The following is a 20,545-nucleotide window of genomic DNA, read 5'->3' as shown; positions in this document are numbered from 1 at the left end:
AAACTATCAAGCATTGATGTTGAAAAAAACAGAACCATAAAAGTAAAACAATTAGAAAACTCCAGAAAGAAAAGACCACTAAAAATACCACTAAAAATACTTATGAAAGAAAAGACCACTAAAAAGAAGAGACCACTAGAAAGAAGAGACCACTAACAAAATCATAGTCTAGGGTTATGAAATCTAAGAGAATTTGACCACGTAGTTGCTTCTTTCTTCGCGTGTAAGAATCTGCAATTGAGAAATGGGAAAATGACGGCTAATGAAGTGTTTTGTTAATTAATACCCGTTAAGGACGTTTTCAAGATTAACAAATGTTCTTAGCCTATTCTTGACGGGTATTAATTATCAAAACACGTCCTGGGCCGTCATACGACCCACGACATGACGACTCAGGACGTGTTGATAATTAATACCCATCAAGGACATTTTCAACCTTAACAAATGTTTTCAACATTTCTCAATTGATGCGTCTATCTTCATCTGAATCATAGAGGGATCAATGAGAGACAGATCGGGAGAGATCTAGAGAGAGAGTATTTCTTTCTAATGATTAGATTGAGAAGATGTATAAGGCTTTTTCTTCTTAACAAAGTAAAGAGGGACCGAAAAATATCAATGAAATGCCTTTTTTTTTTTACTAAGCAAAAGGGGACCTAAAATACCTCTGAAAAGCCTTTTCTTCTTGACTAAACAAAGGAAGATCTTAAATACTTAAAATATACTCGAAAAAGCCTTTTCTTCTTGATTAAGCAAAGTAGGATCTAAAATTTCCCTCAAAAGTCTTTTCTTTTTGACTAAGCAAAGTAGAACATAAAATAACCTCAACAAAATTAACATGATAGCTTGGCTTACCTGGAATTAGGGAAAAGAAAGATTTTTTTTGTACCTCATTTTCTTTTTGACTAAGCAAAAGACCTAACATTGAAATGCCTAAAATAGCGTCATATCTTAACTTCACCATTGACAAACTATAAGGACAAATTGGTAATTTTTATTGTGGCTTGGCTAACCATCCTACATTTTTTAGATCTTTCAAACAAGGCGAAATAACGACCATATTCTTCAACTCAAACTACAAGGGTAATCCTACGAGGGGTAATTTCGTATTTTCACGGCGTGCCTTGGCTTATCATCCTATCTTCTTTTATTACAAATGTATTGATAAAAACAAAAAAAAAAGAACAAAAGAAATTTATCCTGCTTATGTGTGCCCATGGGTTTCCTACAACCCTACCCACAATCAATTAAAATAAACACATATTTAAATTGTAAATTGAAGAAGGATTTTACAAGTTTCCCACTTACAGTAAAAAATGAAATTAATTAAAAAAACTTTTGAAAAACAAAATTTAATTTTTTATACTTATTAAATTGATTAATTTATTAGTGTTTACTTATGAAAAATTAATTTTTTTTCAATTTATATTAAATTTAATGAATAATTTGATTTAACACTACACAATGGCAAAATAGTCAATTGACAACTTTTTAAATCATTCATCCTTCCTTATACCACAACATTGATATGATGTTGTTTATGAAGGGAGTATCTCTCATTTTTAATACCTTATCCAAACCAAGTATACTATTTAACATTTCCTTTATAAACATTATATCAATGTGGGTCATCTTAGGCCTGTCAATGGACCGGATTCCATCCGAATCCGACAGATCCGGATCCGATAAGACACAATCCGATTCGGATCCGATAAAACTCAAATCCGATAGTGGTAATCCGGATTCGAATTCGAAAAATCCGGATCCGATTCGGAAACTTTTTTTACTTCAAAAATTTTAGCAAAAAAAAAAATATATTTTTCAAAAAAATACAAAAAAAAATTTCAAAAAATAAATAAAAAATAAAAATATAACTTCTTAAAAAAAAAAAACTATTTTTTTTAAAAAAATTTAAAAATAAAGTTCGGATTCGGATTGATAACGGATTTAATCCGATCCGATCCGGATTCGGATTATCGGATTATCAAATCGACTTTATCGGATCCGGATCCGGATCGAATTTTTCAGATCGGATCCGGATTAGATTCGGTCCATTGACAGGCCTAGATCATTCCTTATTAACCAATACGCCATACTATATTATCTATTTTTTAACTAAAACTTTAAGTTTTTTCCCCGCATCCGAACGGACCCTAAGGTATATATACGTACGCTGGGGGAGGGCGGGGAGAGTGGCTGTATGGTGCATTCTTCTTCGGCTTGCCTGCTGCGAAGGGGGAGAATTAGATTGGACTGCTTATAAGTAGGGGTGGCAAACGGGCGGGTTTGGGTCAAATTGGGTAAGTTGTTAGTGGGTTGGGTCTTTAATGGGTCATTGACCCATTTAGACCCATTAACTATGAGTCTAATTACCCATACCCAACCCGACCCATTTATTTAAAGCAAACCCGACTCGCCCATTAACCCAATTACATATAAACTAAAAATTATGATCGAAAAATTAGAAAAGTAAAAAAAAATTATGATCGAAACTCATAAATTTTTTCAAAAAGACGTGAATAAGTAATTTTTTTTGTCTTATTGATTTTTTTTTGTCTTTATTCAAAAAATTATAAGTTTCGATCAAATTTTTTTACTTTTCTAATTCCTCTCATCAAAACAAATTAATAAGTCACAAAAATATGACACAAAACAAAAAAAATACAAAAAAAAATTGAATAAGGACAAAAAAATAAGTCAATTTTTTAATCCAAACCCTTTGCGGGACTACCATGAGAGAAATTTATTCACGGCGGAGCACAATTTCACGGGTCCATTCGCGCAATTAATGGATGAGATGTGTTTTCAATTTTGACTGGTCAAAATAATTGTTACCAGTCACAATTGATTTTTAATTCGGACCATTCAAAATATTTTTGGACCCGTGTGATGTAGCACAAAACAATTGAATAAAAGATGGAGAAAGCCATGCTGGGGCGGGGGGGGGGGGGGAGAGAGAGAGAGAGATGGAATTCGGGACCAATTAAGAGATGGAATTTGGGACCAATTAAGAGATTGGTGGGTTACTTTCATTGCCCATTGGGTCATTTAAGTTGACCCAATTAATACCCAATTATGACTCAATTAATAATGGGTTAGTTGGGTTTGAACCCATTCTTACCCAACTAATAAATGGGTTGGGTTGGGTCTATTTTCTAGTTGATGGGTCTGAGTTTGTTAATGGGTCTGGGTTCAATTTGCCACCCCTACTTATAAGGATATCCCATTTTTTGACCTAATTCCCAGAGATTGGTGTTGCTGCCAAATTGTTGGCAGTTTCGAAATATAGCCCCGTGACAGTGGGTAAAGTGGTAACACTTCCACCCTTCTTCAGTCAACCCAAAGACTAGTACCCGTATTTATTTATTTAGTAATTTTTTTTTTTTGATCAGATATTTATTTAGTAATTTGCCACTACAAACATCCTATTGAAATACTCCTATTGTCGTGGCGGGTTTTTTCATTCATTGGGATTTGGGATGCAAAGCGCCATTATACTAACGAACTGAGCACAGCTAAATTAAGGACAGATAATACACAAGATTTTTTGAGGGACCCATTATGAGTCTTGGGAACAATATAAATCGCTCATTTTTTATAAAAATAATTACATAATCTTGTAGATAATCATCTCAACGGTATATCAGTAAGGGATTTTTCATCGTAGGGTGAATCAATCAATTTTATCCAAATAATTTTGGAAAAATCCTTACCAATATCCGATTGAAATAATTTCCACAAAACTGCATAAAAAAATATTTTAAAGAATAATCTGTTCAGGTCGTCCTTGTCCTTGCGGGACCCGGAGTGGATCAAACAAAAAGTATGCGCTCTATGCAAGTATTTTAAGTCAAGAGAGATTAATGTGAAGGAATTGGAAAATATACAAGGAAAAAGGAAATTGACGAGCATTACTCCATGAAATCCTAGTTACTGTACTATATATTCCTTGCTTCTTTTCTCCGGGTTCAGATATTTTGTTCCTTCCAGAATAATAATAAGTTCGGCAATCAGTTTGCATATGTTAATCTTTTTTTGGGACGTGTTTGGCTATGTTAATCTTTTACTGGTTTTTAAAACATTTGTTGTAAACAGGGGACTAATTTGTGCATTGTGGTTTTAATCTTTTACACTTGTACTAGTAATAAAAAGCCCATCAACTGTAAACAGGGGAACTACAAGTATATTGTACGTACACAAGATACTGTAGTGCGTATTTTTGTTAAATTCACATCCAACCAAAAGGAGGACAAATTCGAGAGAGAGCGAGAGAGAAGGGAGAAATGGGAATCCCAGGGGGGGGACATGGACAGGAGAATTGGGGGTGCACAACTGTTAGCTTTAGCTTGATTAAGGTGGCGGCACTTTCAAGCTAAGCATCCATTCACAGAAGCTAGGATCGTCAAAGTGAAGAAAACTGCTTTTCAGCTTCGTCATCTGTTCTGTAGACTGTAGTCAATGTTCTAAGCTGCCGGAATCTTGCCTCCTACAAATCACACAAAAGATCGATGTTTCCATTACTACTATTTTACAGTTTTTACTACTGATCAGTTCGCTAACGACATCACAATGGAACTGCACATTTGTTGCTTAAAATTATGGGGTATATATTCTTCCTACTTACCTGCTCATATGGGGGATCCTAGTGTGCGGGTATCAGCCGAGAAACAAAATATCGTGCCTGCGAACTTCCCTCCTGCCACTCACAAACAAGACTCTTTTAACATATAGTTTCCATTAAGCCAACAAATACATGCACCAATCTAAGGAAAAAGCTAAAACAGATGTGGGAATCAACATACCTTGAATGCTAGGATCCTATATAGGAGCTGGGAACCGCATTTCGGTAAGCTCTTCAGCCAATGTTCTGCAAGCTGCTAAAGCTGCGGCACTTTTTCCTTCCTGAGCTGCGTGCGAGTTCAGCACCCTGAATGTCACCAGTAAATGGGCATAGTTATACTTTTAGAGAAACAAAGTGTGAAGGAAGAAAACAGGATATGGAATGAAGATTTTATCCAACTTAATTTTCTTACCATTAAATGGATTTATTATCCAGAACGTTTACACAACTACAAAAGAAATTTGTTTGCTAAATGCCTTCGAAGCATCGCTACTATCAACACAGGTAAACACCTATGAAAAATAATAAGCCAGCCTAGCAACAACTAATAACAAACTCCCGCATTGGAACTTTTAAACAAGTATTTAGAATTCGTATCTCTGGAACCGATAACTTCAAAAACTCAATCCACTACATCAATGTGTTTTTTACCACCTAAACTTTGTTATAACAACACAAACATTAACAAAAACATCCCTACATCTCATACGACGAATGAGCTTTAGAATAACTAGTTTGGGTGAAATCCTTAATTTATCCTTCTGCATTTCATGCCCAAACCATATTCCTTCCATGCCGTCCTTAATTTCCATCGCAAACTGCACTAGTCCAAACTCCATCTGGCTAAACACGTACGTACGTTACGTAAAATTCCTTTTCAAAGGTCAAATACCATAATCTTTGTATCACCATCCCATAAACCTCCGATTCTTCTAACTGTTACTTTCGTCCCCTAATTCGCATCTAGCAAAAATATGGACCAATGAGAGAAATAAACCCAATGAAAGACTCTCGGAGAATTATCACATGATGTACTCTTTGATGGAAATTTTCTTCACAGATATTGCAGATAGTTTCTTTACAGTAACTTTTTTGAGCTCTAATGCCTCTACATGGCCCAAAGGTTGTGAACCATGCAACTCATCCACGTATGCGTTAAGTGAGGCCAGTAATGTTATATTTTTTCTTTCCCCGACACAGAACACTTTCGTACATTATTTGTGTACTGACTTGCATACATGATATATCGTAACATTTCTGAAAGATAGGGGCCTTGGGGCCATATGCCATGAAAGTCCATTGGTTGGAAGCATACATGGATCTTTAGCGGGAGAATGCAAATATAAACTGAGTTCTAGGTAAGGTAATATTATTTTCTCAACGTAGATTGAAGTTGAATATATTCGTATTTTAATGCCAAGGTTGATCTCTTCAGTTCTTGTGAAGTTTTATTATTCTACAATTTTTCGTTGACATTTGTTTTTTTATTACAGGGTATGATATCTATTGGTACAATAACTTTAGGAGACCGACATTAATCAGTTTACATACTCCCCCTCAACAAAAACAATTAATTACACGCTATGTTTTCATAGTTATGACTGTCCAAAGGGATAGTCAAGAGGTAAAGGCTTCTTCTACACCAAGAATAGGCCCTGGGCTTAATTCTCGTCACAAGGTCGTCCCACTTCCCATGTCCTAAGTTAGATTAGGTTTCTCGAATGTGTACACACAAAAATTCAAGTCTTGCATATTTGTCTGATTGTATTCTTGAATAAACCCTTAGGCAGATGGAGGCGGAGTGTTAGGAACAAGTAGAATGCACCCCGGCCAATATATCTGGTCTATTGTTAGTTTTTACTTTTTTGCTTTTATATTAGGGAAAGACTACAATATACACCCCTTATTTGAATGTGTATCATATGCACCCTCCAAAATGCTATGAATTATAGAGAAAATATTACGAATCGTATTGCTAAAGAGTTACGAATCGTATAAAGGTTACAAGATACACCAAAATATTATAAATCATAATGAAAATGTTACGAATTGTACTACTTAAAAGTTATGAATTCTAGAACAAAAGTTACGAAACACGCTAAAATGTTATGAATGAAACATAAAATAAGTGCATATGGTACACCCTTTTAAGGGGTGTGTATTGTAGACTTTCCCTTTATTATTATTATACTACAAGATTGCTGGTATAATTTAGATAAGTTACAAGATGCTTTGTCACAAAGTCCTGTGTATAGCAGTTTGATTGCTAGAAAGAGTACTGAACATAGGTGGTGCCAAAAGCAACTTTGTTCACGCTATTGCTACTATTTTATACTCCTCATGGTAATAAGGGTGGAAAGGCAGGCAAGAGCTGACATACTAAACATCTTTCTGAAAAAACCCAAGATGAAGGAACCTAAAAGTCAAACATACTCTAGAAAATCACAAATAAGGGCAGCAGACTAAATAAGGGCAGCGACAAAGGCAATATGACTGTCATACTTGCTCTCAATGTTTGCATCATGCATTATAACACCAAGTAGGATGTTCAAAGCAAAGGCTGAAGGTAAGAACAAGGCTATTAATAAACACCCCCATGAGTGCGCACGCAGCGTAAACATGCGCACTAATGTCCAAGACAAACCCCAAAGGTAAGCCCCAATGAAACTTAAGAAAAAACACATATAATTTTCCTTTTTTAAAACGCTGCAGAGTGATGACCAAAACAACCAGAGCAGGCTGATGAAACGGAAAAGAAGGTAACTAGAGTGGCATACCAACCAAATGAAGACATCTGTGCCATGATCAAGAACAACTGCCGCGTCCGATTGCATAGCAAGGTCATGAGCTGGCAGTTCCTCGAAAGTGCCACCTTCACGATGCATTAAACACCGAGGTGCAGTCATACGAAGAGACGGGCCAAATGATGCATTCAGAAACAAATTCCGCAACACAGACCTCTCATCTTCATGACCAACAATTCCTCCCAATAGGGGCCCCTTCTCAAGTGGGACAAGAGCTCTGGCAACAAGGATAGCTCCTTAGGGAACCTATAAAGCTTCGACTTGGGCATTTGAGAACCAAATTTAGAAGCAATGTCCTTTACTCTCTCATCTACTGTTCCTCTCATATCAATCGCATCAGAAAAGGTTTTGGCTCATAAGAGAGTCCTCTTAGCAATAAGAACAGCAGCCACCTAGTCTTGAACACTATCAAGATAACGCTGAAACACTATCCACAGTGGGCAATCGGACAGTAATCACTCTAGAGATATCAGCTTGATAGACATTTCAAAAATGAATACATATTCACTTTTGATGTCTCCTCTTGTTTCCATGGAGACTGAAAAGCTCTGTGTTTCTTCCACACTTGGCATTTGTATCGATGGAGAGGTGTCATTCTTAAAAGTTTCATGACTGTCTGTATGAGCCTCCTCACCAGGACCTATGACTTGAGTTATGAGAATATTATCAGAACAGCGAATTTCCAACAACCCATGTGAACCTGCTGCCCTAGTAGATGCCCTCTGCAAGTTCACGCCAAAGGCCTCTCCAAAGTCATCATGGAGGATCAAAACTCCCCCGTAAGCTTTTGCAAGAGGTTGCAAAACAGGAACTCTTACTGGGCATGTTCCAGCACACAGAATATCAACCACCGTATTGTGTCGATGAGCCTCGCAACCTAGGTTCTCCATCCACTTCAATGCTGTTTTCTCCAGATGGGGATAATTTGGATGATTAAAAGAATGAGGAACTGATCCTTGCCCATAGGTGTTTGGCCCTCCACTGCACACAATTACTCTACTATTACCTCCAATTCTTTTAACCACCTCTCTTGTCATTTCTGCCGATGGCCCTTGAATTATTGCCAGAGCAACCTCCACTGCTGTGCCCAGGCAACGGTCTCTTGAAGCTTCTGGATTATTCAGTTTGTAAGGACTAAGTGACGAAAATATCGAGTGTACCACGGGCAGTGAAGCATGAATTGGCGACAAGTAGATTCCCGTCCCATAAATCAATGCCTTTAAGGCCTCCTGTGTTGGTGATTTGCTGCCAGGAAGCACATCAGCAGATGCAACTGATTCCTCTGAGAAGTCGTATACTGATACCGTGCAACCATATAGTACAATTCCAGTCCTTGTAGATGGGGGAAGTGAATCTATAAAGGCATGCAAGGAACTTTGCAGATGCTGGAGATGTGGTTCGTCTAAACACTCATCTACAACGAGAACAATGGGTGCTGACATTCTCGAATCAGAGACTGGAACAAAACCAGGTCTCTTGTTCTCGGTTTGGACATAGTCGACCAAAGGAGATGACAATTCTGGAAGATTACGAAGCTCTTCCTTGCTGGAAGCTATGTATTCACCCTAACTTCCATTCAGACATCGGCAAATTTCAGCATTAACAAATGTTCTCAGAATGTCCTTAACAGGTATTAATTATCAAAATATGTCATTGGCCGTTATTTTCCCTAAAAAGTACATAGAAATTCTAGCTTTTTCCCAACGTTATATGTGCATTAGCCTAGAAATTTTTCGGTACCATGGGTATCACGTGACCAAGCTCATGTGGTGTTCGAGCAGTCCATCCGGGTTGTCCAAAAGTGTATGTTGAACTGTCCAGATTGAAACATTTTCTTTCCTCTCATTCCACCACTCTCTCTCCTCTTTCTCTCTCCTTTTTCTCTCTTTAAATCTGAACCGTCCAAAACCGAAATGGACGGCCCGGATGCGCCAAGTAGGCATCATGTGATATCCACCCGACACTAAAAAATTTGTCGCATTAGTCATTAGGGTTGCGGAGTCTTTGCTCTTTTTGTTAAAGGAAAACAAAAAATGATTTTGCCACTCCTTTTTTTGTTAATGTCATTTTTCTTCTCTCACAAAACAAATAATCTAATCAATAAAGACACAAAAGAGAGTAACATTATTAACAAAAAGGGAGTGACAAAATCACTCTGAAAAAAAGTCTTCTCTCTTTTCTATGGTGAGACTCTTTACTTTTCTCAAGATATCGAGAATATTTTGGGTTACTAGAGCTTCATATAATATGCACGATAATTTGAAGATTTCGTAAGCTTCAATATGTGTGTATCTTACAGCGAGAGAATCGGAGTGAGATTGAGGTGACCTTTTTTTTTTTTTTTCCATTGAACTTCAGATTGAGGTGATCTGATTCATCGATCAGAAAGTCTTAACTACACAGATTTTATTCATATATTATAGTGTGACCTATTGCGAATTTCACACAAATAACACGATATATGAGCTGATTTTTCTTTAGATTCCTTGAAACCAATATTTTACCTTTAATAAATAATTTGGATCGATTGTATGAAACTCTTGATGGGTTCCACACAGTGATCTGTGCACGTAATCTGTGCAACTGCTCAGCTCTTTATTGATTATTGGCCTGAACTGTGGGGACACACAGACAGAGACAGACAGACAAGGAGAGGTGTCAACTTGAGAAAACTATCCAGTGGTCCCCATACCAAGAATGCATCATGCCATATAATACACAGCAAATGATAATATCAAAATTATTTTTTTTTATCAAAATTTTAGTGCATAAAAGTTTTGTATTCTGCATACAATAGAAATATTTTATGACTATAATTTTGACATAAATAAAAACAGTTTTGACATTAGAAACACTATATATAATACATTACTAGAAATAGTTTTGACATTAATTAGAAACACCATATATAATACATTATGAGAAATAAACTTGAGAATATTGTACTATTATATGATCTAAAGAAATCAGCTACGGAAGAATTTTATGAATTCTAGCTAATCATACTTCTATACATAAAATTCTTATAGAGCGTTTCCATTAATGAATAAGCTGTTGATAAAATATTTGTAGCAAGTTGTTAGGTGTTTCTGGTAATGAATAAGTTGTTGAGAAATGTTAAGTTATTTTCGGTAGTAATAAGTTGTCGATGAGTTTGTTTGTAGTAACTATAGCAAAAAAAAAAATTTGTTGACAATTTTTTGTTAGTGTGAACAAGATGATAAAATGCTAAAATTTATTGATTAGTGCGAACGAGATGAAAAAAATGCCTATTTTTTTGTTAATGAAAAACCATGGCCTAGAGTTTTGCACGCACTAGGAGTGTACACGGTCCGGATTGGTCCGGTTCTCTAGAAAACCAGTAACCGGACCATTTCAAACGGTTCTAGGAAATTGAGAACCAGAACCTAACCAATACATGAGTGGAACCGAACCAGAACCAAACCGCAAAATCGGTCCGATTTTGGTTCGGCTCCGGTTCCGATTCTATCCAATTAGTATCCAAACCTATCACCGGTGTGTGAGAAAGAGAGACGTGAGATTGAAATTATAAAGACTAATCCGTTAAATAAGGTTGCAAAGAATTAAAAGAATAAGAAAGTAATCTATTAGAATAGAAAAAGAAAAAAGAAAATAAAAACTTTCCTAACGAATGAGATTTCATCTCTAAATAAAGTAAGTTTAGCAAGAAAAGATTAACTTACCAAATTACACACATATATTTATTTTATATAATTATATATATATATTAGTTTTAAACGGTCCGGTCCGGTTCTAACCACGGTTCTTTAATTGAGAACCAGTAACCGAATCAAAATTAACGGTTCTTATTTTTTTGGAACCATAACCTGACCGCAGAACCACAGAACCAAACCAAATATGACGGTTCGGTCCAGATCGGACCGGTTTTACGGTTCGGGCGGTTTTCTTGAACACCCCTAGCACGCACCATCCAAACGGTTATACAGATTCTGATCATTACTTTAAAGAGATTTATAATTCCATATCCATAATTTAACAATAATTAGCTTCCTAACACTCACTTGGTTACCCTCTGATAATTGGTCAGATTTATCAAAGTTTTAAATGGGAATTAATCTTTGTACTCGTTTTTTTAATCATTCAATTTTTTTTTTGTCTTTATTCAAGTGAGATTATTACGTTATCGATTTCATAACTGAAAACATTAAACAAATGACAGTCATATAATAAGTTCACCTATAGAGAGAGAGAGTAAAAGTCATACCATTCATATCAACAAAACAACATTATTATTTATTTATTTTGATAAGAAGAAAATGAGCAAACTCAAAAAAAAAAGAGGATAAGTAAAACAGTTCCAAATCATTCTTTTTCTTTCTTTGTTTTGCTTGAAATCTTAATTTTTTCGTAACTTCTTTCCAGTCCTATAGGAAAATTTTAAAATTCTAAGATCACACAAAGTATAAATGGTGAATAATCTTAAGTTATTGGTTTGTCTTTTACTACTCAATTTTTGAACTTGCAATATTTTAAAGATAAAGCCCTTCGATTGCTATCTTATGCCCATTTGGCTATACCTTTCGTGGTTTTATTTACACAAAATATTATTTGAAACTTTCAAGGTTTTTAGTTTGGGTCAATGATTTCGAAGTCAAAATCCCATCTGCAGATACATCATCATCCCAATGACTTTGATGTTTGTGTCCACATATTTACTATTTCCCATCAGAGGAATCCAACTAAAGACTATTAGTACTATTTAAATCCGATATAAAAAATAGTAATTCACATTATGCAACCATGTCATAAGTAGCTTGATATATATTTTTAATCACATGAGTATTAGAGGGTTCTAGTAATTTTCTTCTTCTTTTTGGACTAGACAAATCATATTCTACTACTCCTTTAGAAGAAAGATCGAGAATGGAGGCTAGTGGGGTTTCAACTCTCACCTAGTACAAAAAGTATAGGGTGCCTTCGAATTAACTGCTTCACTTGGTATGCTTTATCTTAGATTCTTAACTATATGGTAAGGTGTAAGTATTAAGGGAGTAGAGTAAGTATTTGAGGGTGTTTTATCCAACTTTGGTTGGATAGATCTTTGTACTTTTGGTTTTCTCATCGATGTACCCTTTCGAGTTTAATAAAATGTTTCGTTTGCCGAGCAAAAAAAAAAGTATTAAGGGTTTTTTTATTTAGTTATTAAAGTAAGTATTAAGTTGAAAAGATATATATTGCACCTAAAATAGAGGGTCATGAATAGCTTAGACAAGAGCGCGTCTCCAATCTACTAATATCCTCTTAAACCTTATTTCAGATGACCGAAATAAAATTTCATATATGTACAGAAAGTGGATTAAGGAGAATTTACTATTCATTGTCACTCCAATCATACACATCCCTAGCTATACCTCTAATTTTATCATCATTTAATATTTTCAATTTTACCGCAGAAATAAAAATTAGAAACAAAAGTATGGGTTTGGTGAAGCATGATTGCACTATTAGAACCTCATCATGTCCTTTTCTATCATCAAAGTGTACCATTCTACTAAGATATAATTAAAGGGGTGAAAAAGAAAGAAAGAAGCAACTATTACGTAATCCATAGAAGCATATGCTTCAAATTCATCTCCTATATATATTCTGTTAATCCATAAAAGGAGAAAGTTGGCTGATGATTTGGCCTCTCTTTTCTGCTTTCTCAAAGTGATGTGAAATTGAAATTACCACAAGCGCTTGTGGAAGCGCAGTTTTGACGTTTCAGCGAGATTACTGCCGAAAAAATTAGCTAGCTTCACGAGCAATGTTCCTTTCTCTAACAAAAGTGTTTCCCGGATAGCAATCTAGATAGCAATGCTCCTCGATCTGTCCTCTAGTCATTGGTTTACCAGTCCCATCACATTATTCTTTGAAAAGTTTTTGCTAATTAAGAATATAATGCATGGTTGATGGATACAATATAAAGGAGAGTCTAATGACAGAAAATGGATTGGATTGGATTGCTTGGGATAAAAGATAAAGCTAGAAGATGAAAACGAAATTATGGGTTTGGATACGTCCAAATTAAGAAAGCAACCACCAAACAAAAAGCCAAACCAAAATGAAAGAGGCATTTATAGGGCCACCCACAAACATGTACACACGGGCCATCTACCACCGTTGAACGTCTTGTTGCTACCTTTGTCGGCAATAATGCAAAGCTTTTTTAGTTGTGTTTTTATACATATCTCGGGTGTGTTCGGACCAACTTACCCGTTTATTGAGTAATTTTTAGAAGACAGATCCCCTCGTCCACTAGCGGGAGACTCGTTAAGGTTTGGTAGGATACATGAAACTCATCCACGAAAGTGTAGATGAAAGAGGAATGAATGATTCAGATTCAAAACACTTTTATGGATGAGTTTCATGTACCCCATCGTTATCAACATGTACTAGACAAAAAATTATTATATTGCTCTTAGATTACCGCCATATATATGATGTTCATCACAAATGTGTAACTTTCAAACCACCATGTGATTGAAAGAATTCTAAAACATCACGTAACGACGTTCTACTAGTACTGAATAGTCAGGTGCGCGAAAGTACATAAAGACATAATACAACCCTTTCACACAGTGAGATTGGGCTCCCATAATTATTCAAGGCGTGGGTAAGTGGTAAGTTGGCCCGGACACCTAAGTTATAAGAAAAAATACAGCCCTTTCACCTTTCTTTCCTTAATTACTACTTACAGTTTAGGTTCTCCTTTAACAAAAAAAAATATTAAAATTTCCTGTCGATTTTGACATTTTTATTTTTTTTTAAATACCATCGGCAAACCCTCCAATCCACCAAAAATACTGGTCGGTCAGATCTCAAACTCGAAAAATTATTACGTGGTCTTGGAGTATTTCAACATCCGCTTTAATATACGTTAGTGGGGTTTCATCACAAAGTATGTGTCTACCGCACCAATTTTAGACGGAAAAGAGCCATACGACACCACGTGGCTGTGCTGGAAGCACGCTGATCTAAATATAATACTTATGGACCACCGTCACTCGATACTTAATTAGGACCCTTCTTTCCGATCGCACATGCATCTGTGCATTGTGGTGATAAACTGATCATAGAAGTACTGAGTTGTGAAATGTGGCGGCCGGGCCACATCAACGTTTACGTGTTACTTCTATGTTACATCAGTAGGGGTTATAGGTTAAAAATTAGTACTCGAACCCCCACACCTCATGTACGGGGGCGAGGAGCCGCGCCAACTACATTGGCGCGCCCCACATGTAATTTTGTTGAAGTTCCCTGAAGTAAGATCATAGTAGCAAATAAAAGAAACTGTAACTTAAAATCGTTTGAAATTCTCCAAACAATTTACGTTACAGAATAATTCAACCGAGCAAATTGTAAGATAAAGTTTATCTGATCTGATAAACTAATGGTCCACCACTTTTTTTGGTTATTAATTGCAATATGTATACATGAAATTGACTCCGCAAAAGTCCCAAACAATTGAAAAACTAAAAATCTTTACCACTGTTTACTAGGGATAATGCATGTGTGGTGCTGAAGAAATTAGAATTTCAGTGCCTGCCCCTTGCACAAATCTTTCTGCACCTTTCACAGTTATTAAGGCCTTGTTCGTTTCCAAATTTTATTTTATTTTTTAATTATTACTCTATATTTTTCTCTAATTATTATCCTATTTTTTAATTATTAATTTCATTTTTCTCTCTATCTCTTTCCAATCATTACCCCTCTCTCCAATCATTACCTTATTTCTCTCTACATCCACTATCACAATTAAAATATCCAAAGTTACCAAACGAACAAGGCTTAATATATTTTGAGAAGGGATTTTCACACTCTTCAAATTGTTAACCACATCCCCAATGAGATTTTCACACTTTCCAAAATTAATAATTTGGGAAGGGTGAAAATCAAGTCTATATTGATTTTCGACAATTTGGGAGTGCGAAAATCACTCCTATATTTTTTAGAAAATAATTTTCACTCTTATTTTTATATTCTTACTCATTTTTGTCTTTTAGCCAAAAAAAGAAGAAGAAGAAAGAAGTGTAAATATCAAAAAACGGGAGTGTGAAAATCATTTCCTTTTTTTACGCTATCCCACTATCTATTGGGTTGTGATTAGCGTATTCCAGAATGAAAATGTTGGTCTACATAACTCCAAATGGTTTCAATAAATGAGCACGATAAAACAAATAAATGTTTTTCTCTATGAGATTGTATGTTCGAGTTTCATTGAGGCTAACATTTCAAACATTAGAGCCGCTGACGATTTATCCACTAGTACTCCCTCCGTTCCAAATTGTAAGTCCCTTTTGATAATTTCAACTATTTAAGGGGATATATAATGATTACACTTATAATGTCTATCTTTTTCACTATTACTCTTATATTTTACCTAAATAACATTTGTATTCACCTGTGAGGAACACTTTTTGAAAAATCACTAATTTTTTTCTTATATTTTTGGAAAAGGGCCATCATTTTGGAACAACTCGAAATGGAATAATGAACTATCAATTTGGAACGGATGGAGTATTTATTAAATTCAAGATTTTAGAATTAATCAAGATACACATAAATAAGGGGATGTTTCCACTAAAAAATACTAAAAACTTAACTCATTTTACCATTTCGTTTTCACTAACAAAATAATTTCAGCATTTTATCATTTATTTTCACTAACAAAAAAGTTGTCCAAAAAGACTTTTTTTGTTACAACAACTCTACTTGAGTTCAGTTTTGTTGAACATTACCTTCATTCCTATTAGTTGGTGGATCCCATCACAAAGTCATGTTATGCTTACCAAAAAGTGTATTGCATGGTAAGCATGATATTACTTTGTGGTGGGTTCCACATCATTTCAACAAATAGAAAGGAGGGTAATGTTCATTCTCTTTTAAAGAGGATAAACAAAATTTCACTCAACTATACTCACAAACCCATCAACTACTTATTCACTACCGAAAATAATTTGTCATTTCTCAACAACTTATTCACTATTGGAAACACATATAAAACTTCACAACTACAAATAAAAATTTACAAATTTTTCACTCACTACTGGATACACCTTCTAAATTGATTGGGGGATAGTGCTGTGCAGTGTGCTGCGCATCTCCAAGCCGTCAAATTTTGTATCCGACGACTCAAATCTTATTTCAACAATGAGCATGGTGTTATGCAGTTCAGTAAACACCTTACTGAACAGCACCAACCCGAAATCCCTCTAAATTGGCCCTATATAAAACAATCCGTACAGGGGGGGCCTCGTGATGTAGTACTCGATTTCCAGGGGCGGTTTTTTCGAAATTACACAAGAAGTCAAGGGGTCATTTAAAACATTACTTTTTAAGGTGGGTGGCAGTCACGTCAGGACCAGTTCTGTCCAATTGTCCTTTCTTTCTTAAACACTTCTCTTTTTCCCAACACACACCCACAAATATAAAACAAAAATCAATTATTCTACTATCACACTCATTTATACATTTAATTACACATGCATACTCATAATAAAAGTGGAGCTCGCACATATTAGATACCCAGTATATGCGGGCTTGGGCCCTTGTTGTGGGTGTGAGTGTGTAAATGAATGTGCTGTTAGAATTTTCCCAAAAAAATTAAAAAATACTCCATCGACGAAGATCAAATTATCGCGATATTCTTAACTCGTGTCGACTGACGTTTATGTCGGGGGGAAAAGTAGTACGATATATACTGTACTAATGCCAGTTGTTTCCACGGAGGCACGGAGTCCGAGAAAGACCCACTTTCTATTTCTAAGCATTCGCGCTTGCGTCACACGCGCGATATACTGTAATTCTCTTACGAAAAAAACACGTCTGTACTCGCACCTTGTGGTGTCAGTCGCGTGCCATCATTTTCCCCTTGCTCGCACAACCCAGCCGAAGAACAGCTGACAGCTGTAGATTCCGCGCCGATCAACTCCGACCGGCTCGGTGGGACCCACTCGAGACTTCCTTACATTGAATCCTTCCTCCACTTATCGATAAGCAGATCCACTTATCACTTCTATAAGTCCCTGAGCTTATCTAGAACGTTATTTGTCGCCTCTCCCTATAAAAATCGCCATACCTGCAGGTCACTAATGCCCATTCCAGAATGTGAATAAGAACTTATTTTTAGTCTAATGATAAGACATGTTCCACAAAAGACAAATAAGAACTTATTTTTTAAGAAAGTAATTTCAAGCTCAAAAATTATGTATTTACGCAAATAATTTTTTTATCAATATGGATCTTGTTTGATAAATCTCATTGAGATCTTTAATACGGTACAAAAAAAATTAAAAAATTATTTTTCATTTACATTATTTTGAATTTGAAAATGTGAAATAAGTTACTTATTTGGGTTTTGTGGAATAACTTTTTTTATTTTTGTTTGAGAAATTTCAAAATAAGTATTTAAAAAATAAGAAGGTTTTTGGAATGAGACCTAAATCAACATCGGCAGAGAGGTGCGTCCAACACATCCCGAATCCAGTGATACCTGACGGTCCACCTCGGCATGCATACGGCAACCGGCCGAGTCTAGAAACCCAAGTTTTTGAGAAACCCAAGTTACGTGGCTATCAAGGAGTAGGTTCTGGAAACAGAGGAAGAGGTGGACGAGGTGCAGCAAGGAGGAAGGAATGAAACGCCGAAAATACTTAGAAAAACACCTCTATGTTAGCTCGACTGTGATATATATTAAAGCCTTGACGTGTACATGGGGATTTTGGCTGCCATTTTTATAAAGTTAATCCATCTTCTTCCTCGAGCTCGTCGTGGGAGAAAGTTTGGCCGTGTTCATAGACCAGGGTAGGGAATGCCAGTTTGTGATAGCCAGGAGAACGTACCCCGACCATGCCTGGATTTGGTTGTACTCTCCCTTCTTTTTTTCATTTCTATTCGTTAAACTCCGAACACATCGCCAGAGAACCGATACTAGACAAAATTATTGGATTATTAGGCACCGATTCATCTTAAACTTGAAACTATCTAAACAGCTAGTAGTAACAATAGTGAATTTTTTTTTTCTCTCTTGGGAATTGTTTTTCAAATCCAACCTCATGGAGACGAATTTAAAAAATGCAAAACTATGACAAAAATCCACAAATTTAAAATGTAAATGAGTAGTGCAAAAATAAGTTAAGTAAATCTAAAATTACTGAATAATCATTTTTTTCACATATTATTAATTAGAAGAAACCACATTATCCTAAACTGAGCCCCACTCAAGAACAATAGTGTTAGCTTTTTCTGTATATAAATTCAATTTAAAAACTCACTTGTATCATTAATTAAAATATGCATACAACAATGATGATCCAAGTAGGAAGTTGCTTCTTTTGCCACAACAACGTCTTGATTTTGATTATGTTATAGAGTTCGTTCCCCAGCCTTAAGCAGGCTTGAGTAGATTTCTTGCATGTTCATGATGAAAAATACAGCTACAATACCAACTCGACTACTTAAATATAGGTTTTCGATTCTCTCTGTTAAACGGTACAGTCTAAACTTGGAACATCAATTTATGTAATTATTAATGGTTTGGATGTACTCAAATACTCTTATCATAAGAATATCTGAGTAAATCCGAACCATTACTAAGATTGAGTTCCGCTAAGCTTTTTATGCTGTCCTTATTCAAAAAAAAAAATAGCATTTAGTAGTTTTTTGTGTCACTTTTTTGATTTTCCAATTTGTCTTGTGAAGACAAATCGAAAAAGTAAAAAATTATGACTTTTACCCAAATATTTTTTGAAATATCCAAAATAAAGCCAACTTTTTGGATTTTTTCAAAAATATTTGGATGAAAGTTATAATTTTTTACTTTTTTGATTCGTTCTGAAAAACCAAAAAAACAAGATGCAAAACTAATAAACGTGAGAAAAATTTGAATGCGGACAAAACAAAAAAAAACCCCAAAAGTACAAAAAGTGCTTAGCGAAACACCATGGGAAAATGATGGCCCATCAAACAATAATAGACGATCCAAATTTGAACAATCCTGTCCGGTCCAAATTAAAGGCCTAGGATGATCCAATTCTTAACTACTCCCTGTACAATTGTTTACCAATTAGGCAATTATCCTAGTACTCACTCTGTCCGAAATTAGATTGAAAGATATAAGAGCATCTCCAACAGGAGTGGTCAAAAGTGGAGATGTCAAATTATTTTGAAGGCTTATGTAGCAATTTGACATCTTCAATTTGACATCACGCTCCCCCTCTCCAACCCTTATGTCAAATTATTGAAAGCTTGTGGTCAATTTTTGAAAATTGACAATTTAGAGGTTGATGTCAAAATTGACAAGTTGAGATTTTTCTTCAAAGCCACGTCACCTCCTTTCAAAGCCACATCACTTTTGGCATAATAGAAGGCATCATGGTTGGATGGCGACTGAATGCCAAAACTAGCCGTTTGATTGTCCACCTCAGCTTTGACATCTCCCATTGGAGATGCTCTAAGCGATGAAAAATGATATGAATTTTAAAAATTATCATTATTTTTGCGACAGAGTGAGGCTCCGTTCCGGAACCAAAAATAAGTCCTTATTTTTTAAGAAGACAATTTCAAGCTTAAAAATTATAGGCTTATTGAAATCTAAAAATATGTAATATGGATCTTATTTGGAAAATCTTGATGAGATTTTTTATACGATGCAAAAAAAATTAAAAAAATATTTTTCATTTACTTTATTTTTGAGTTTGAAAATGTGAAATAAACTGCTTATTTTTTAAGAATGTTTCTGGAACGGGGCCCGAGTAGTATTTAGATAATCATTTCCTTTATGGCCGCTGATTTTGCAAAAATATACTCCCTCCGTCCCATAATATTTGTCCGGTCAGCAAAATGGAGACGTAAAAATAATACTATTTTTGTAAGAAAAGTTGAAAAAAAAATCAACAATTTATTAGATCTCGATGAGTTCTTTTAACTTATGAAAAAAATTTAAATTTTTTCTCGAAATAAATGCATTATTTTGTAGTCCTCGTTTCGCGGACCGGACAAATATTATGAGATGGAGGGAGTATTTGCAGGGTATTGAGGTTAACAAGAAAGGAAATGAAAAAATCGTTTTCCTGCTTTATTTACGCGATATATACTC

General features: G+C 35.3%; 1 pseudogene; it reads right to left on the bottom strand.

Moving 5' to 3' along the window:
• Positions 1-4,261: 4,261 nt before the first annotated feature.
• On the bottom strand, positions 4,262-19,890 carry LOC131309681 (protein transport protein SEC23 A-like; annotated as a pseudogene).
• Positions 19,891-20,545: the final 655 nt, after the last annotated feature.

The sequence above is a fragment of the Rhododendron vialii genome, chromosome 12a (genome assembly GCF_030253575.1).
Source record: "Rhododendron vialii isolate Sample 1 chromosome 12a, ASM3025357v1".
Taxonomy (NCBI): Eukaryota; Viridiplantae; Streptophyta; class Magnoliopsida; order Ericales; family Ericaceae; genus Rhododendron; species Rhododendron vialii.
Note: the sequence above shows the minus strand (reverse complement) of the source record. Positions and strands in the feature narration are given on the sequence as shown.